The following is a 14,831-nucleotide window of genomic DNA, read 5'->3' as shown; positions in this document are numbered from 1 at the left end:
TACCGTATTATATATTCACTGTGTAGATCTACTCATGTGAAGTCCAATAAAATTAGATTTTTCATTTTACGATTTTTCTATGATTTACTATGATTTTTCAAAAATTCAACGAAAATAAACAAAAAAAGAGAAAATTCAAAACACTGGTACTGTAGCAAACCCGCTACCACTGTAGCAGACCTGCTGTTACTGTAGCAAAACCGCCCTGAAAAACCTCCCAGGGCGTGAATTAGATGGTTTTGGAAAGTTCAGGGGGTAAAACAGACGGTTTCATAGTTGAGGGGGTTATGTAGACCACCTTCCATAGTTGAGGGGGTGGAGTAGACTTTTTCCATTTTAAAATTGAGTTCAAAACAATATATTGTAGCACCACAAAAAAACTGGTCTAAAAAAACCAAAAAAAAAATCTTTGCCGAGGGTCTAGCCTGGCCCTCGGCAAAGGGATTCTTTGCCGAGGGCCTAGCCTCGGGCCCTCGGCAAAGACGATTTATAAAAAAAAAATTTGGCCGAAAAACTAGTTCAAAAAAAATCTTTACCGAGGGCCTGGTCTAGGGCCCTCGGCAAAGATTTTTTTAAAAAAAAATTTGCCGAAAAACTGGTTTCACAGAAAAAAAAAACCTTTGCCGAGGGCCTAACGGGTGGCCCTTTGCAAAGCTTAACGGGAATGGCCGCCGTGACCCAACGGGCCTAATTTGCCGAGGGCCCTCGGCAAAGATTTGATTTGGCGTGGGCCTGTCTTTGCCGAGGGCCGTTCTTTGCCGAGGGCTCCTGTGGCTGGCCCTCGGCAAAGAGTGTCTTTGCTGAGTGTCCGAGATTTGGTCCTCGGCAAAGCCTCAAGCCATCGGCAAAGCACGCGTTTTCAGTAGTGGTTTTAGACAAGTGTATGCGTTGATTCATATCTAGAACCACAGTTTTATTGAGACAGAAGGAGCAAGTGATATATATAGTTTTTGATGGCATACCAGAATTTTCTCTAAAACCTGAGAAACGTTCGGACGGAAGTTGGACTTCGGATCACATCACTCAGCAGTCCAGAGACCAGAGTGCCATTCAGGTTGTATTTGTGAGCACAATTGGAGGTCAAAATGGTCAATCCACACATGAGCGAGCACGAGAGCGAGAGGAGTGGCTGTCAGTTTGACTTTGGCTTATATCAAGGAGAGGCAGCTAGTCTGGCTTGATGGTACCTTTGTGCTTTGTTCGTCATGAGTCATGACCGATGACTCACACGATGGTGGTTCTCTCTACAGATGCCAACTCAATCTTTTCTTCGATTTTTGTCCGATGACCAACCCTAAGCTAAGATAACTGCAGTACCACTCAACCATGGATCACAGTGAGGAGCAGCATACCTCGTCGATAGGTTAGGTTGTCTCTTGGAGTTCAGGGCCTGGTGTGAATTACAAATGGAGTCCTAAAATTTGAAATTCGTATGATCAAAACTCACTTTCTCAAGTCTCCACTGCCGGCAAGACAAGGAATGCATCCATACACTTCACAGAATCACGGTGCAGGATACGCTGACCTATGGTAGGGAGAAGGAGACAAACAAGCGAACTAGCGCGTGTTTTTTCAATTTTTCTCTTTGGTAGTCTTCAGAGTAGAGTGGTCGACCACAGTGCCGTAGTGGTGCTGAGCCTAGGCTCGTTGTTGTAACTATGTGACCCCACTTTTAATTTTTCTTTTCTCTCGTCTAATAAAAATGCCTTTCGAAAAAAACGTCTCCTTTGAAGCTTCGGAGTACAAAGGATGAAGGATCTAATCAGTAAGCATCACATATGGGGCATTCGGATCTTTACCTTTTATTCCTGATCATGTACTTAAAAGATAATAATAACTATGTAATTTGGGCGTCCTAATTTTTACGGCACCCTTGCGATCGGCCACGTTGCCTTTGCTGATCGACGGGCCTGATAGCAAAGCCCATTTCCGCCCGCACGGTAGATCAGTCCCAAATACTGTTAACATCGACCTTTAAAAATTTCCAAAGTTTGCAACCATGTAAAAGTCACAGTTTCACCCCGATTCCAACCAGAGTTGCAAGGCCAAGGTAGTTCGGTCTGTGAAGAAAGAATGGCCATTTCATCGTTCAGAAAAAGAATGGCCACCCCATCCCTGTTGGCCGTTATCATGACTCGAAAGTTTTCTGCGAAACCTGGTGGCAAGTAATCTTTTGTATAATAAAAGTTTAATGTGCCTATGCGAGAGGTTGCTTACACATGCCCGCCGCTACGAACGCCGCCGTTCACAACACATAACAAAATAGCCACGACACCGAGGTCCACCACGTCGTCGACGCCATCTGCACCCAGATGCACCTGGGCGTCATGGATCTTCAGGTCTTCAAGCACTAACCCGAGCAGTATCTTGTGATCTTCAGCGTCCCTCGCAACATGCAGAGAGCGGTCAGGCAGCGCTACATAGTCAGAAGCGGACGCACCTCCAACTTCGCGCCATGGGACGAGACCAGAGAAGCCGTCGACGCCCACATGGAGTTCCGGGCCTATGTGCGCATCGAGGGGATCCCTCTACACGCATGGGGCCTGGAGGTTGATGAGAAGGTGTTGGGCAAGGAATGTGCCATCCACCACGTGAAGGAGCACACCAGGCGCAAGGAGAGGACCAGGACGTTCGACCTCTAGACTTCGTGCTCGGACCCCTGCAAGATCCCGACTGAGGTTTGGCTCACCATTGCTGATCCTGATGCAGAACAGCCGCCCGTGGACATCCCACAGGCTCCAGTCCACCGTGACCCTCCCACCGACATCAAGCATGGACTGACATACCGCATCCTACTGCACGTGGCGACTGTTGAGGACCTCTCCTTCATCAGGGGCAATGGAGGCCCTGGTGGACCGCCTAACCGCAAGCGTCGTCGGAACTTCGATTGGCGCTATGGCATCCCTGACATCCTGGGAGAGGCACGTGGACGTCAGCATGAGGGCCGTGGCCGTGATGGCCATGGACATCACAGGAGGGATGATGATGATGAAGACCGCATAGGTCATCACCGTCGTCACAGGAGTGCTTCAGCTTGGGGAAGGATCACCCGCTGCCGTACTGGACCTGCGGAGTGCTACAGCTCGAACTTCAGGGGAGCTTGGGGCTCCTTTCATGCTGGGGGATCTCATAGGTCGAGGGCCTGGATGCCTGAACCAATGAAGCTTGTCTACAAGGTCAAAGTGGCGCCAACACCTCTACCAAATAGTAAGAGCATAAAGCGAATTACTTTTGCAGACCCTCTGTTCTCTTTCTGTGAGGATCCCCTGCCGCAGCTTGACATTAACTGTGAGCAGGCATGATTTCTGTGTCCCCCTTAATACGATGACGGATGAAGATAATTTTTATATATAAATTATAGACCTCGATGAGATCTACAACTTTTTAGTTTTGAGTTTTTTCATTTGAGGACAGTAAGATGCTCGAAAAAATAATATAAAATTTCAGCACCATAATAATCGCCAACTAGCGCTTGCCACATTAGAGCACTAATATATTATTTATATGGAGTTAAATGAAAATACTTTTTATACCAAAGTTGTAGCTCTCAATGAGATCTACAACTTTGTAGTTTTGAGTTTTTTCATTTGAGGACGTTAAGATGCTTAAAAAAATAATATAAAATTTCGGCGCCTCCTGGAAATATCAAAAGTACTGTTCATACGCAAAACCGCCCAGAAGGATGAAAGTCGAACTTTTTCAAGAGTTGGAGGACCAAAGTTATCCGGTTTTGAAGTTCGAGGTTGAAATCTATACTTTGGCGATAGTTGGAGGGTGTAAATTATACTTTACCTTTTATCAAATTAGACATGTCCAAGGCTTTTGACTGTGTTGGATGGCAGTATCTGTTCAGTACCATGTGGCGCAATTGGATATCCTCAATCCTTGGAACATCATCTTCAAGAATCATTATCAATGGAAGAACGACTCAAAACATCAAGCATGCAAAAGGATCGAGACAGGGTGATCCTCTGTCTCCGTTGCTCTTCATCATTGCTATTGATCCGCTGCAAGGAATAATTGATCAAGCGGCTACGCAGGGCCTATTGCAACCGGTGCTGCCAACCAAGGCGAATCTACGATGCTCCCTCTACGCAGACAATGCTGCACTTTTTGCACATCCATCACCGGTAGAAATAGATAGGCTGCAAAAAAATTTGTTGCTATTTGGGGAGTGCTCAGGGCTGAAAGTGAACATGAACAAAACAGAGATTTTCCCAATCCGGCTGCAACCTGAAATAGTGAACAATATCGTGCGAAATTTCCCAGGAAAAATAAGTACGTTCCCTGGGAGATACCTGGGGCTACCACTACACACTAGAAAGTTAAGAAAGATAGAGGTTCAACCGTTGGTGGATAAAATTGGTGCAAGGCTACCCGGTTGGAAAGGGAAATTTCTCTCATCAGCTGGAAGAGAAACCTTGGTGAAAACCGTCCTGTCAAGTTTGCCAATATATCATTTAACTGTATTCTAAGCGCAAAAATGGTTGATTAAGAAAATAGATCGCATTGGAAGAAGTTTCCTATGGAGAGGGGAAACTCCGGACAGGACCAGCGGAGGACACTCACTAATAAATTGGCCCACAACATGCTTGCCCAAGAACAAGGGTGGATTGGGGATATTGGACATGGACAGGTTTACTAGAGCTCTTAGGCTCCAGTGGATGTTGTTTCAATGGAAGCAGAAAAATAGAGCGTGCACTAATTTGGAAGTTCCTTGTGATAGAGTGGATCGAGAACTGTTCTATGCTTCTACCATTGTTACCGTTGGCGATGGCAAGATGGCCCCTTTCTGGACGTCTTGTTGGATAAATGGGAACATGGCAAAATCAATAGCGCCGTTGCTGTATGCAAAGTCAAGAAGAAAGAAGATAACCGTCCACCAAGCACTGAAGAATGAAAAATGGATCGATCATATTTATCCGCCCGCAACGAGTGAGGAAGTAACACAATTTGTCAGGCTTTGGGAGGCAATAAGGGAAGTTGCTCGGAATGAAACAGTCGAAGACACTATAACCTGGAAATGGACGATGGATGGAGAATACACTACAAAGAGTGCTTAGTCTTAAGTAAGCTGAAATTGACACCGATATGGAAGGCTAAAGCGGAACAGAAATGCCGGTTTTTTGCGTGGACCTTGTTGCATAAGTACAGCAAATAATCTCTTTAAAAGAGGTTGGACTGATAACATGGAGTGCAAGCTATGTTTAGGTGATCAAGAAACTCCAGTGCACCTGTGCAAAGACTGCCCTTTCACAAAGGAGGTTTGGGGCATTATAAAACAATGGTTCAATCTCTCAGCTTTGGATTCAGTTAATATTGCAGGATCTCTGCACACGTATTGGTGGAGATGCCGGTGGAAAATCGATAAAAACCAGAGAAGGCAAGTTGATGGGATCTTCATCTATTTCTGGTGGAGTATTTGGAAGGAGAGAAATCGAAGAATCTTTCAACATACCTCCCTTAGCCCGCTGCAGGTCGCTGGACGTTGCAAGGATGAGATCATGCAATACCGGTTAGCTACGGCTCCCAGGGATGACGAAACGCAATCGCAGTAGTAGAAGAGCGGGTTCAGTTTTACTAGTTTTAGTGTTTTCATCTCAGATCCTTCCCGGTCGTTGGTGTTATTTGTTCTTAGTTTTCTTAGTTGTTCGGATGGTTGTTTTGCTTCAGCGGCTTTCGTTCCGGTGGTTTTCTGTTTTCAGAGTTGGGAGGAAGAGTTGGAGTTGTGGCCCAGCTTGGGCTGCATCTTGTAAAAAAAGTTTTGTAAAGTTTTTTTTTTATGGTCTAATAAAATCCACGGCAAAGCTTTTGCGGTCCTTCAAAAAAAACATGATTCACACACCGGTGACAGTTTGTGCCTATATAGTCCACTCACGGCTTGTAAACTCTTCACTGTCCCGACAGTCGCAGCCTACACAGGAACACTCGTCGGAGATCAAGCAGTGGAGATTTCGTACGACACAAAGTGCTGAACCACGGCAGCCTCACCAGCCATGGCAGCAGCTTCTCTTCCAACGATCATTATCCTAGCCCTTGGTGCGGCCGCTCTGGGCGGCCCCGACGCGCTCCGCGTCCTTCTCGAGTTCACGGGGCAGAGCCCCTGCCTCGACATCGCCATCTGCATATCCGTCTTGTTCATGGTCACCGCGTACCTTCTCGGCACCGTGCTCCTTGTGCGCTTCGTCCGGGACGCCCGGTCCGGAGACGCCGCCGGCGCGGGCGGTGGAGTTGGAGCTCTGGGACACGGGGCGGCGGCCACGGCCACGGACTGCCTCGCGCAGGTGAGCCTGCTGGTGTCGGTGTGCGTCGGGTTCCTCGTCGCCGCGTGCCTAATTGCCCTGCCGTCCGTCCCGTCCGGCGGCCTTGGTACACTCGGCTTCTTAACGTACTTCGACGGCAAGAACTCCTTCGTCGCCGTCGCTGTCACCGTGGCCATCATCGCCGCTGCCGCAGCCACCGCGGTCCGCTGAACCAGGCCTGTGCTGCGCTTCGTCCGCGGGGCGGGTAATGCAGGCGACGCCGCCCCTGCCGCACGCGCTTCGGAGCGCTTCTCCAGGACGAGCCAGACGGTGTGCTTCATCTTCATCGTTGTGCTCCTCGCCGCCGTCTCTTCCGCCGCGTCCGGTGGCCTCGACCTCGACGCACAGCGCCTCTTTCCCGGCTTCCCCTACCGGAGCGCGATCACCGACGTGCCCATCGGCGTCGGCGTCGCAATCGCCACGGTCGCTGGAACGACGCTTGTCGTCCGCTTCTCCCGCTTGGTGCGTAGTGCCGCCGGCGCCGCTGCCACTACGCCCGCCAGGGCAACGAGCACGTGGCGGCGGCGCTTCGGCAAGCTGACGTCTCCGGCCGCCGTGGCCGGCGTCCTCGCTATGGTGTATGCGCACTCCCAGTCCGGGAGCGAGTCCGACGGCGGGGACCACGCAAACTCAGCTTGAAGGTTGAAACAATGATGCCCGTGTCGCAGTCGCAGGCGGGCAGGCGGCAGTGCAGTGTGCAGTGCATCAACAGGTTTGTAGTAACGGTATTCGAGGCATGTCGGAACGGTAGAACTGGGAATTCAGGGCATGTATTCTCAGCAAGTCAGCATCGTGAGTAGTGTAAATTCAGGAGGTGTTTGAATGTATGTATAGATGGGTGTGAGATTGTACAGTTTATGGACGGTGAATTTGCTAATGTCTTTCGTGGATGAAATTTCATCCGACCGAGACTAACTACGAACTGCATAGTGATTCAGAACAGAAACGAACGCAATCAAAAGCAGCAGTTGATGGCTCCATTTTCTCCATGGTCAAATATAGATAAGAATGATTGTTGGGAAAGGATTTTTTTTTTTTAAAAAAAAGCGTATCACGCACAGCGGATTTCACGCTCCAAACGAAACTGCAAATCACTAGTAAGCGCTGCTTCGTACTACTAGTGCATATCAAGAAGAGGCACCTATACCTTTTTCTGTGGGGTTGGTTTGCTAACCAGTACTGTACGTTCGAGTAGGCGGCAAGGACAAAAACTTGTGTTTGCCGTACGCTGAGGAAGTTGTGTGTACCTGCTGCACACCGTTGGTCATATCAGCAATGACCACCATCACCAGGGATTCAATGGTGAGATGTTGTCCCACTCAATCAAATGGAGTGGCACATGCATGCGCATACCCTTCTATGGGTTTATTTATGTTTCTTGTTCAGAAATGCCAGGAACAACCGGTTGTTTTGACTCAATCTAGCAACCAAATTTGTGGCCGTCGGATTGGGCACGTGTCGTGATCTCGCTTTGTTTGGCTAGCCGCCCCAGGTCACCTACGCTCCGAAGCCGCAGCACCACCGTCTGCTCTCTCTCTCTCTCTTCCACTTCTTCGATGCCAACAACAGCTCTGCCCCGCATCCGCCGCCGCTGCCCATGAAGCCCGTCTCCTACGCTCCAAAGCCGCAGCAGCAGGCCCCGCCCGAGGAGTCCGCCGCCCTGGTAATCCCAGACGCTGGCCCGAGGTGCCAATCCCCATTGCCACGACGGCTGCAGCCGCCGATGCCGCCGCGGGAGTGGACACAGCATGATATGAGGTACGTGAAGGACGCGGCCCCTAGGCTGCCCGCCCCCAAGCCGCACCGCCGCCGCTGATTCGTCTCCGGGCTTCGTCGGGTGTGCGTCTGACCGAATGGAATGGAAGGGAAGAGAAAGGAAGGGATAATTTGTATTTTTTTCTGAAATTTGTGCATAATTTGTATCAATTTGATGATATTTGTGAACTATTTGAGGTATATTTCTCTGATTACTGGAATCCATTGAAATAATTTGTATTTTTTTTGAAAATTTTGGCATATATTTATGTTATTCCTAAATTACATCACTCTGTCCAATAAATTACACTAATGAGATCATTGTAAATATAGTAATATGATAGTGTAAATATAGCTATATGACAGTGTAAGTGGATGAGAAAAATCTGGTTGTTGGGAGAATTAAAAACAACCAGTTGTTACCTAGCCACTTCCTTTTTTTTTTTTTGAGAAAACAGTTGGGGCGGAGCCCGTACTGGAATGGCTATGGCCCTGTTCGTTTTGCTGAAAAGCTATGACTGAACGTATTGTTCACTGATTTGTTGTGAGAGAAAAAAACTATTTGTTCGCTGAAATATTATGGCTCATAAGACAAGCAAACAGAGCCTATGTGTCTAGGTAGGAGCTCTAGATTTGTGTTTACTACTACTGTTTTCGGTGAGGCATGGCATCAATGCATCATCTGCTTGAATATAGTATTAGAGCGAGGCTAATAATACAGCCGGCTTGCTGGCTGTAAGGTTCTTTGCAGCTTTCTCTCAGTCCACTCATATAGTAGTTAGTTCTTTACAGTTAATACATGGCCCACTAGTCACTCCTCTCCCCCTCTTCCCTTTCTCTTCTCTCTTATATTCTTCTCTTCTCTCCCCTTCCTCGTCTCCCTTCTTTCTTTTCCCCTTCCTCTCCTCTCTCCTTCTCTTCTTCCTCCAACTTCACCCTCTGCCTCCTCCCTCCAACAGCAGCCAGCGAAGGGGCGGCCTGGGGGCTGGGGTCGGGGCGGGAAGGAAGGAGGCGGGGGGGCCGCCAGAGGGCCGCCGCGGGCGGCCGACCTCCCCTTGCTGACGGAGAGAAGGGGAAGGGAGGCAGGGCGCGACCTCAGCCCGCCAACTGGGCGTGGTGGCGGCGGCGCGCGGGCGGACGAGCGAGCGGGGTGGACCAGGCGCGCAGCGGGGGGTGCGCGGCGGCGGTGGTGGAGAGCGGGGCGACCGGGGTGGCAACGCGCGGCGGTGGGGGCGGCGGGGGGGGGGCGGCGGGCGGGGGGTGGAGGCGCGGGGCTGGAGGGTGTGGCGCGGGGGGGGGCGCGCGGGGCGGCCGGGGCTCGGGGCAGCCGACGCGCGCGCGACGCGAGCGCCAGCGGAGGGAGCGCGGCGGGGCGGTGTTCGGCGGCGGTGGTGGAGGCGCGGGGCCGGCCGCGAGCGTGGGCGCTCGTGGGGAGATGGAGATGTGGTTTCGATCGGGGAATTTTTTATTTGGGAAGATTTCAATCGGGAATTTGGGCTGGCGGCCCGATTTAGGTTTGGGCCCTTTGCCGAGGGCCCAGATCCAGGGCCCTCGGCAAGATTTTTTTTATTTTTTTAAAAAAAAAATCTTTACCGAGGGCCACGGGCCAGGCCCTCGGCAAAAGAGCCCTCGGTGATTTTTTTGGTTTTTTAACCCAGTTTTTTTGTGGGGCTATAATACTTTTATTTAAAATTTAATTTTAAAATTTGGAGATGTGTGGGTTTCAGGCATCCGACGTCGCAACTCGCTCGAAATATTCTCAATTTTTTACCACAGCCTACACATGCGATAACATGACATCTCGCCAAGTTTCGTGATTTTCGGACTTCGTATGGATTTTATATAATTTTAAAACACTTTTCCGTCAAGTCGGTCGTCATGTTACGCGAAGAAGATGCGCGAAATTTGATGTGAGTTCGTGGATAGGGACTCAACATGCACCAATTAACATGAATAACATTTTTCGAAACACTACATTGCAATATTCCATGCACCTGCAGTTCAAATTTGACATATTCGAAAAAAAATCAACGAATCGAAATAAATTAAGGAAATATACAAAAACAAAAGTCAAAATTGGCCCAAATTTTAAAATGGAAAAAGTCTACTCCACCCCCTCAACTATGGAAGGTGGTCTACATAACCCCCTCAACTATGAAACCGTCTATTTTACCCCCTGAACTTTCCAAAACCGTCTAATTTACCCGCTGGGCGGTTTTCAGGGCGGGTTTGCTACAGTAACAGCGGGTCTGCTACAGTGGCAGCAGGTTTGCTACAGTACCACTGTTTTGAATTTTCTGTTTTTTTATTTTCGTTGAATTTTTGAAAAATCATAGTAAATCGTAGAAAAATCGTAAAATGAAAAATCTAATTTTATTGGACTCCACATGAGTAGATCTACACAGTGAATATATAATACGGTATGTTTTAGTATAAAATTTTTTGTAGCTTTAGATTAATTGGAAAATCTAATTTTGTCTGTAATTAATTGGAATAATTCATAGCTGCAGCTTCTATGGTCCAATTGTGGTGAAATTTTTATGGTATGCTAATTATTGTATGTTTGAACTATAGTAAAAATTTCGTACTCATTGGACTATGTATAACTTAGTTATAGATAAATTCTAATTAATTACAGACAAAATTGGATTTTCCAATTAATCTAAAGCTACAAAAAAATTTGTACTAAAACATACCGTATTATATATTCACTGTGTAGATCTACTCATGTGAAGTCCAATAAAATTAGATTTTTCATTTTACGATTTTTCTATGATTTACTATGATTTTTCAAAAATTCAACGAAAATAAACAAAAAAAGAGAAAATTCAAAACACTGGTACTGTAGCAAACCCGCTACCACTGTAGCAGACCTGCTGTTACTGTAGCAAAACCGCCCTGAAAAACCTCCCAGGGCGTGAATTAGATGGTTTTGGAAAGTTCAGGGGGTAAAACAGACGGTTTCATAGTTGAGGGGGTTATGTAGACCACCTTCCATAGTTGAGGGGGTGGAGTAGACTTTTTCCATTTTAAAATTGAGTTCAAAACAATATATTGTAGCACCACAAAAAAACTGGTCTAAAAAAACCAAAAAAAAAATCTTTGCCGAGGGTCTAGCCTGGCCCTCGGCAAAGGGATTCTTTGCCGAGGGCCTAGCCTCGGGCCCTCGGCAAAGACGATTTATAAAAAAAAAATTTGGCCGAAAAACTAGTTCAAAAAAAATCTTTACCGAGGGCCTGGTCTAGGGCCCTCGGCAAAGATTTTTTTAAAAAAAAATTTGCCGAAAAACTGGTTTCACAGAAAAAAAAAACCTTTGCCGAGGGCCTAACGGGTGGCCCTTTGCAAAGCTTAACGGGAATGGCCGCCGTGACCCAACGGGCCTAATTTGCCGAGGGCCCTCGGCAAAGATTTGATTTGGCGTGGGCCTGTCTTTGCCGAGGGCCGTTCTTTGCCGAGGGCTCCTGTGGCTGGCCCTCGGCAAAGAGTGTCTTTGCTGAGTGTCCGAGATTTGGTCCTCGGCAAAGCCTCAAGCCATCGGCAAAGCACGCGTTTTCAGTAGTGGTTTTAGACAAGTGTATGCGTTGATTCATATCTAGAACCACAGTTTTATTGAGACAGAAGGAGCAAGTGATATATATAGTTTTTGATGGCATACCAGAATTTTCTCTAAAACCTGAGAAACGTTCGGACGGAAGTTGGACTTCGGATCACATCACTCAGCAGTCCAGAGACCAGAGTGCCATTCAGGTTGTATTTGTGAGCACAATTGGAGGTCAAAATGGTCAATCCACACATGAGCGAGCACGAGAGCGAGAGGAGTGGCTGTCAGTTTGACTTTGGCTTATATCAAGGAGAGGCAGCTAGTCTGGCTTGATGGTACCTTTGTGCTTTGTTCGTCATGAGTCATGACCGATGACTCACACGATGGTGGTTCTCTCTACAGATGCCAACTCAATCTTTTCTTCGATTTTTGTCCGATGACCAACCCTAAGCTAAGATAACTGCAGTACCACTCAACCATGGATCACAGTGAGGAGCAGCATACCTCGTCGATAGGTTAGGTTGTCTCTTGGAGTTCAGGGCCTGGTGTGAATTACAAATGGAGTCCTAAAATTTGAAATTCGTATGATCAAAACTCACTTTCTCAAGTCTCCACTGCCGGCAAGACAAGGAATGCATCCATACACTTCACAGAATCACGGTGCAGGATACGCTGACCTATGGTAGGGAGAAGGAGACAAACAAGCGAACTAGCGCGTGTTTTTTCAATTTTTCTCTTTGGTAGTCTTCAGAGTAGAGTGGTCGACCACAGTGCCGTAGTGGTGCTGAGCCTAGGCTCGTTGTTGTAACTATGTGACCCCACTTTTAATTTTTCTTTTCTCTCGTCTAATAAAAATGCCTTTCGAAAAAAACGTCTCCTTTGAAGCTTCGGAGTACAAAGGATGAAGGATCTAATCAGTAAGCATCACATATGGGGCATTCGGATCTTTACCTTTTATTCCTGATCATGTACTTAAAAGATAATAATAACTATGTAATTTGGGCGTCCTAATTTTTACGGCACCCTTGCGATCGGCCACGTTGCCTTTGCTGATCGACGGGCCTGATAGCAAAGCCCATTTCCGCCCGCACGGTAGATCAGTCCCAAATACTGTTAACATCGACCTTTAAAAATTTCCAAAGTTTGCAACCATGTAAAAGTCACAGTTTCACCCCGATTCCAACCAGAGTTGCAAGGCCAAGGTAGTTCGGTCTGTGAAGAAAGAATGGCCATTTCATCGTTCAGAAAAAGAATGGCCACCCCATCCCTGTTGGCCGTTATCATGACTCGAAAGTTTTCTGCGAAACCTGGTGGCAAGTAATCTTTTGTATAATAAAAGTTTAATGTGCCTATGCGAGAGGTTGCTTACACATGCCCGCCGCTACGAACGCCGCCGTTCACAACACATAACAAAATAGCCACGACACCGAGGTCCACCACGTCGTCGACGCCATCTGCACCCAGATGCACCTGGGCGTCATGGATCTTCAGGTCTTCAAGCACTAACCCGAGCAGTATCTTGTGATCTTCAGCGTCCCTCGCAACATGCAGAGAGCGGTCAGGCAGCGCTACATAGTCAGAAGCGGACGCACCTCCAACTTCGCGCCATGGGACGAGACCAGAGAAGCCGTCGACGCCCACATGGAGTTCCGGGCCTATGTGCGCATCGAGGGGATCCCTCTACACGCATGGGGCCTGGAGGTTGATGAGAAGGTGTTGGGCAAGGAATGTGCCATCCACCACGTGAAGGAGCACACCAGGCGCAAGGAGAGGACCAGGACGTTCGACCTCTAGACTTCGTGCTCGGACCCCTGCAAGATCCCGACTGAGGTTTGGCTCACCATTGCTGATCCTGATGCAGAACAGCCGCCCGTGGACATCCCACAGGCTCCAGTCCACCGTGACCCTCCCACCGACATCAAGCATGGACTGACATACCGCATCCTACTGCACGTGGCGACTGTTGAGGACCTCTCCTTCATCAGGGGCAATGGAGGCCCTGGTGGACCGCCTAACCGCAAGCGTCGTCGGAACTTCGATTGGCGCTATGGCATCCCTGACATCCTGGGAGAGGCACGTGGACGTCAGCATGAGGGCCGTGGCCGTGATGGCCATGGACATCACAGGAGGGATGATGATGATGAAGACCGCATAGGTCATCACCGTCGTCACAGGAGTGCTTCAGCTTGGGGAAGGATCACCCGCTGCCGTACTGGACCTGCGGAGTGCTACAGCTCGAACTTCAGGGGAGCTTGGGGCTCCTTTCATGCTGGGGGATCTCATAGGTCGAGGGCCTGGATGCCTGAACCAATGAAGCTTGTCTACAAGGTCAAAGTGGCGCCAACACCTCTACCAAATAGTAAGAGCATAAAGCGAATTACTTTTGCAGACCCTCTGTTCTCTTTCTGTGAGGATCCCCTGCCGCAGCTTGACATTAACTGTGAGCAGGCATGATTTCTGTGTCCCCCTTAATACGATGACGGATGAAGATAATTTTTATATATAAATTATAGACCTCGATGAGATCTACAACTTTTTAGTTTTGAGTTTTTTCATTTGAGGACAGTAAGATGCTCGAAAAAATAATATAAAATTTCAGCACCATAATAATCGCCAACTAGCGCTTGCCACATTAGAGCACTAATATATTATTTATATGGAGTTAAATGAAAATACTTTTTATACCAAAGTTGTAGCTCTCAATGAGATCTACAACTTTGTAGTTTTGAGTTTTTTCATTTGAGGACGTTAAGATGCTTAAAAAAATAATATAAAATTTCGGCGCCTCCTGGAAATATCAAAAGTACTGTTCATACGCAAAACCGCCCAGAAGGATGAAAGTCGAACTTTTTCAAGAGTTGGAGGACCAAAGTTATCCGGTTTTGAAGTTCGAGGTTGAAATCTATACTTTGGCGATAGTTGGAGGGTGTAAATTATACTTTACCTTTTATCAAATTAGACATGTCCAAGGCTTTTGACTGTGTTGGATGGCAGTATCTGTTCAGTACCATGTGGCGCAATTGGATATCCTCAATCCTTGGAACATCATCTTCAAGAATCATTATCAATGGAAGAACGACTCAAAACATCAAGCATGCAAAAGGATCGAGACAGGGTGATCCTCTGTCTCCGTTGCTCTTCATCATTGCTATTGATCCGCTGCAAGGAATAATTGATCAAGCGGCTACGCAGGGCCTATTGCAACCGGTGCTGCCAACCAAGGCGAATCTACG

The 14,831-nt window shown here is 47.8% G+C and overlaps 2 pseudogenes; both read left to right on the top strand.

Moving 5' to 3' along the window:
- Nucleotides 1-2,487: 2,487 nt before the first annotated feature.
- On the top strand, nt 2,488-3,302 carry LOC136525742 (uncharacterized; annotated as a pseudogene).
- Nucleotides 3,303-13,237: 9,935 nt separating this feature from the next.
- Nucleotides 13,238-14,052, top strand: LOC136525741 (uncharacterized; annotated as a pseudogene).
- Nucleotides 14,053-14,831: the final 779 nt, after the last annotated feature.

The sequence above is a fragment of the Miscanthus floridulus genome, chromosome 19 (genome assembly GCF_019320115.1).
Source record: "Miscanthus floridulus cultivar M001 chromosome 19, ASM1932011v1, whole genome shotgun sequence".
Classification (NCBI taxonomy): domain Eukaryota; kingdom Viridiplantae; phylum Streptophyta; class Magnoliopsida; order Poales; family Poaceae; genus Miscanthus; species Miscanthus floridulus.
Note: the sequence above shows the minus strand (reverse complement) of the source record. Positions and strands in the feature narration are given on the sequence as shown.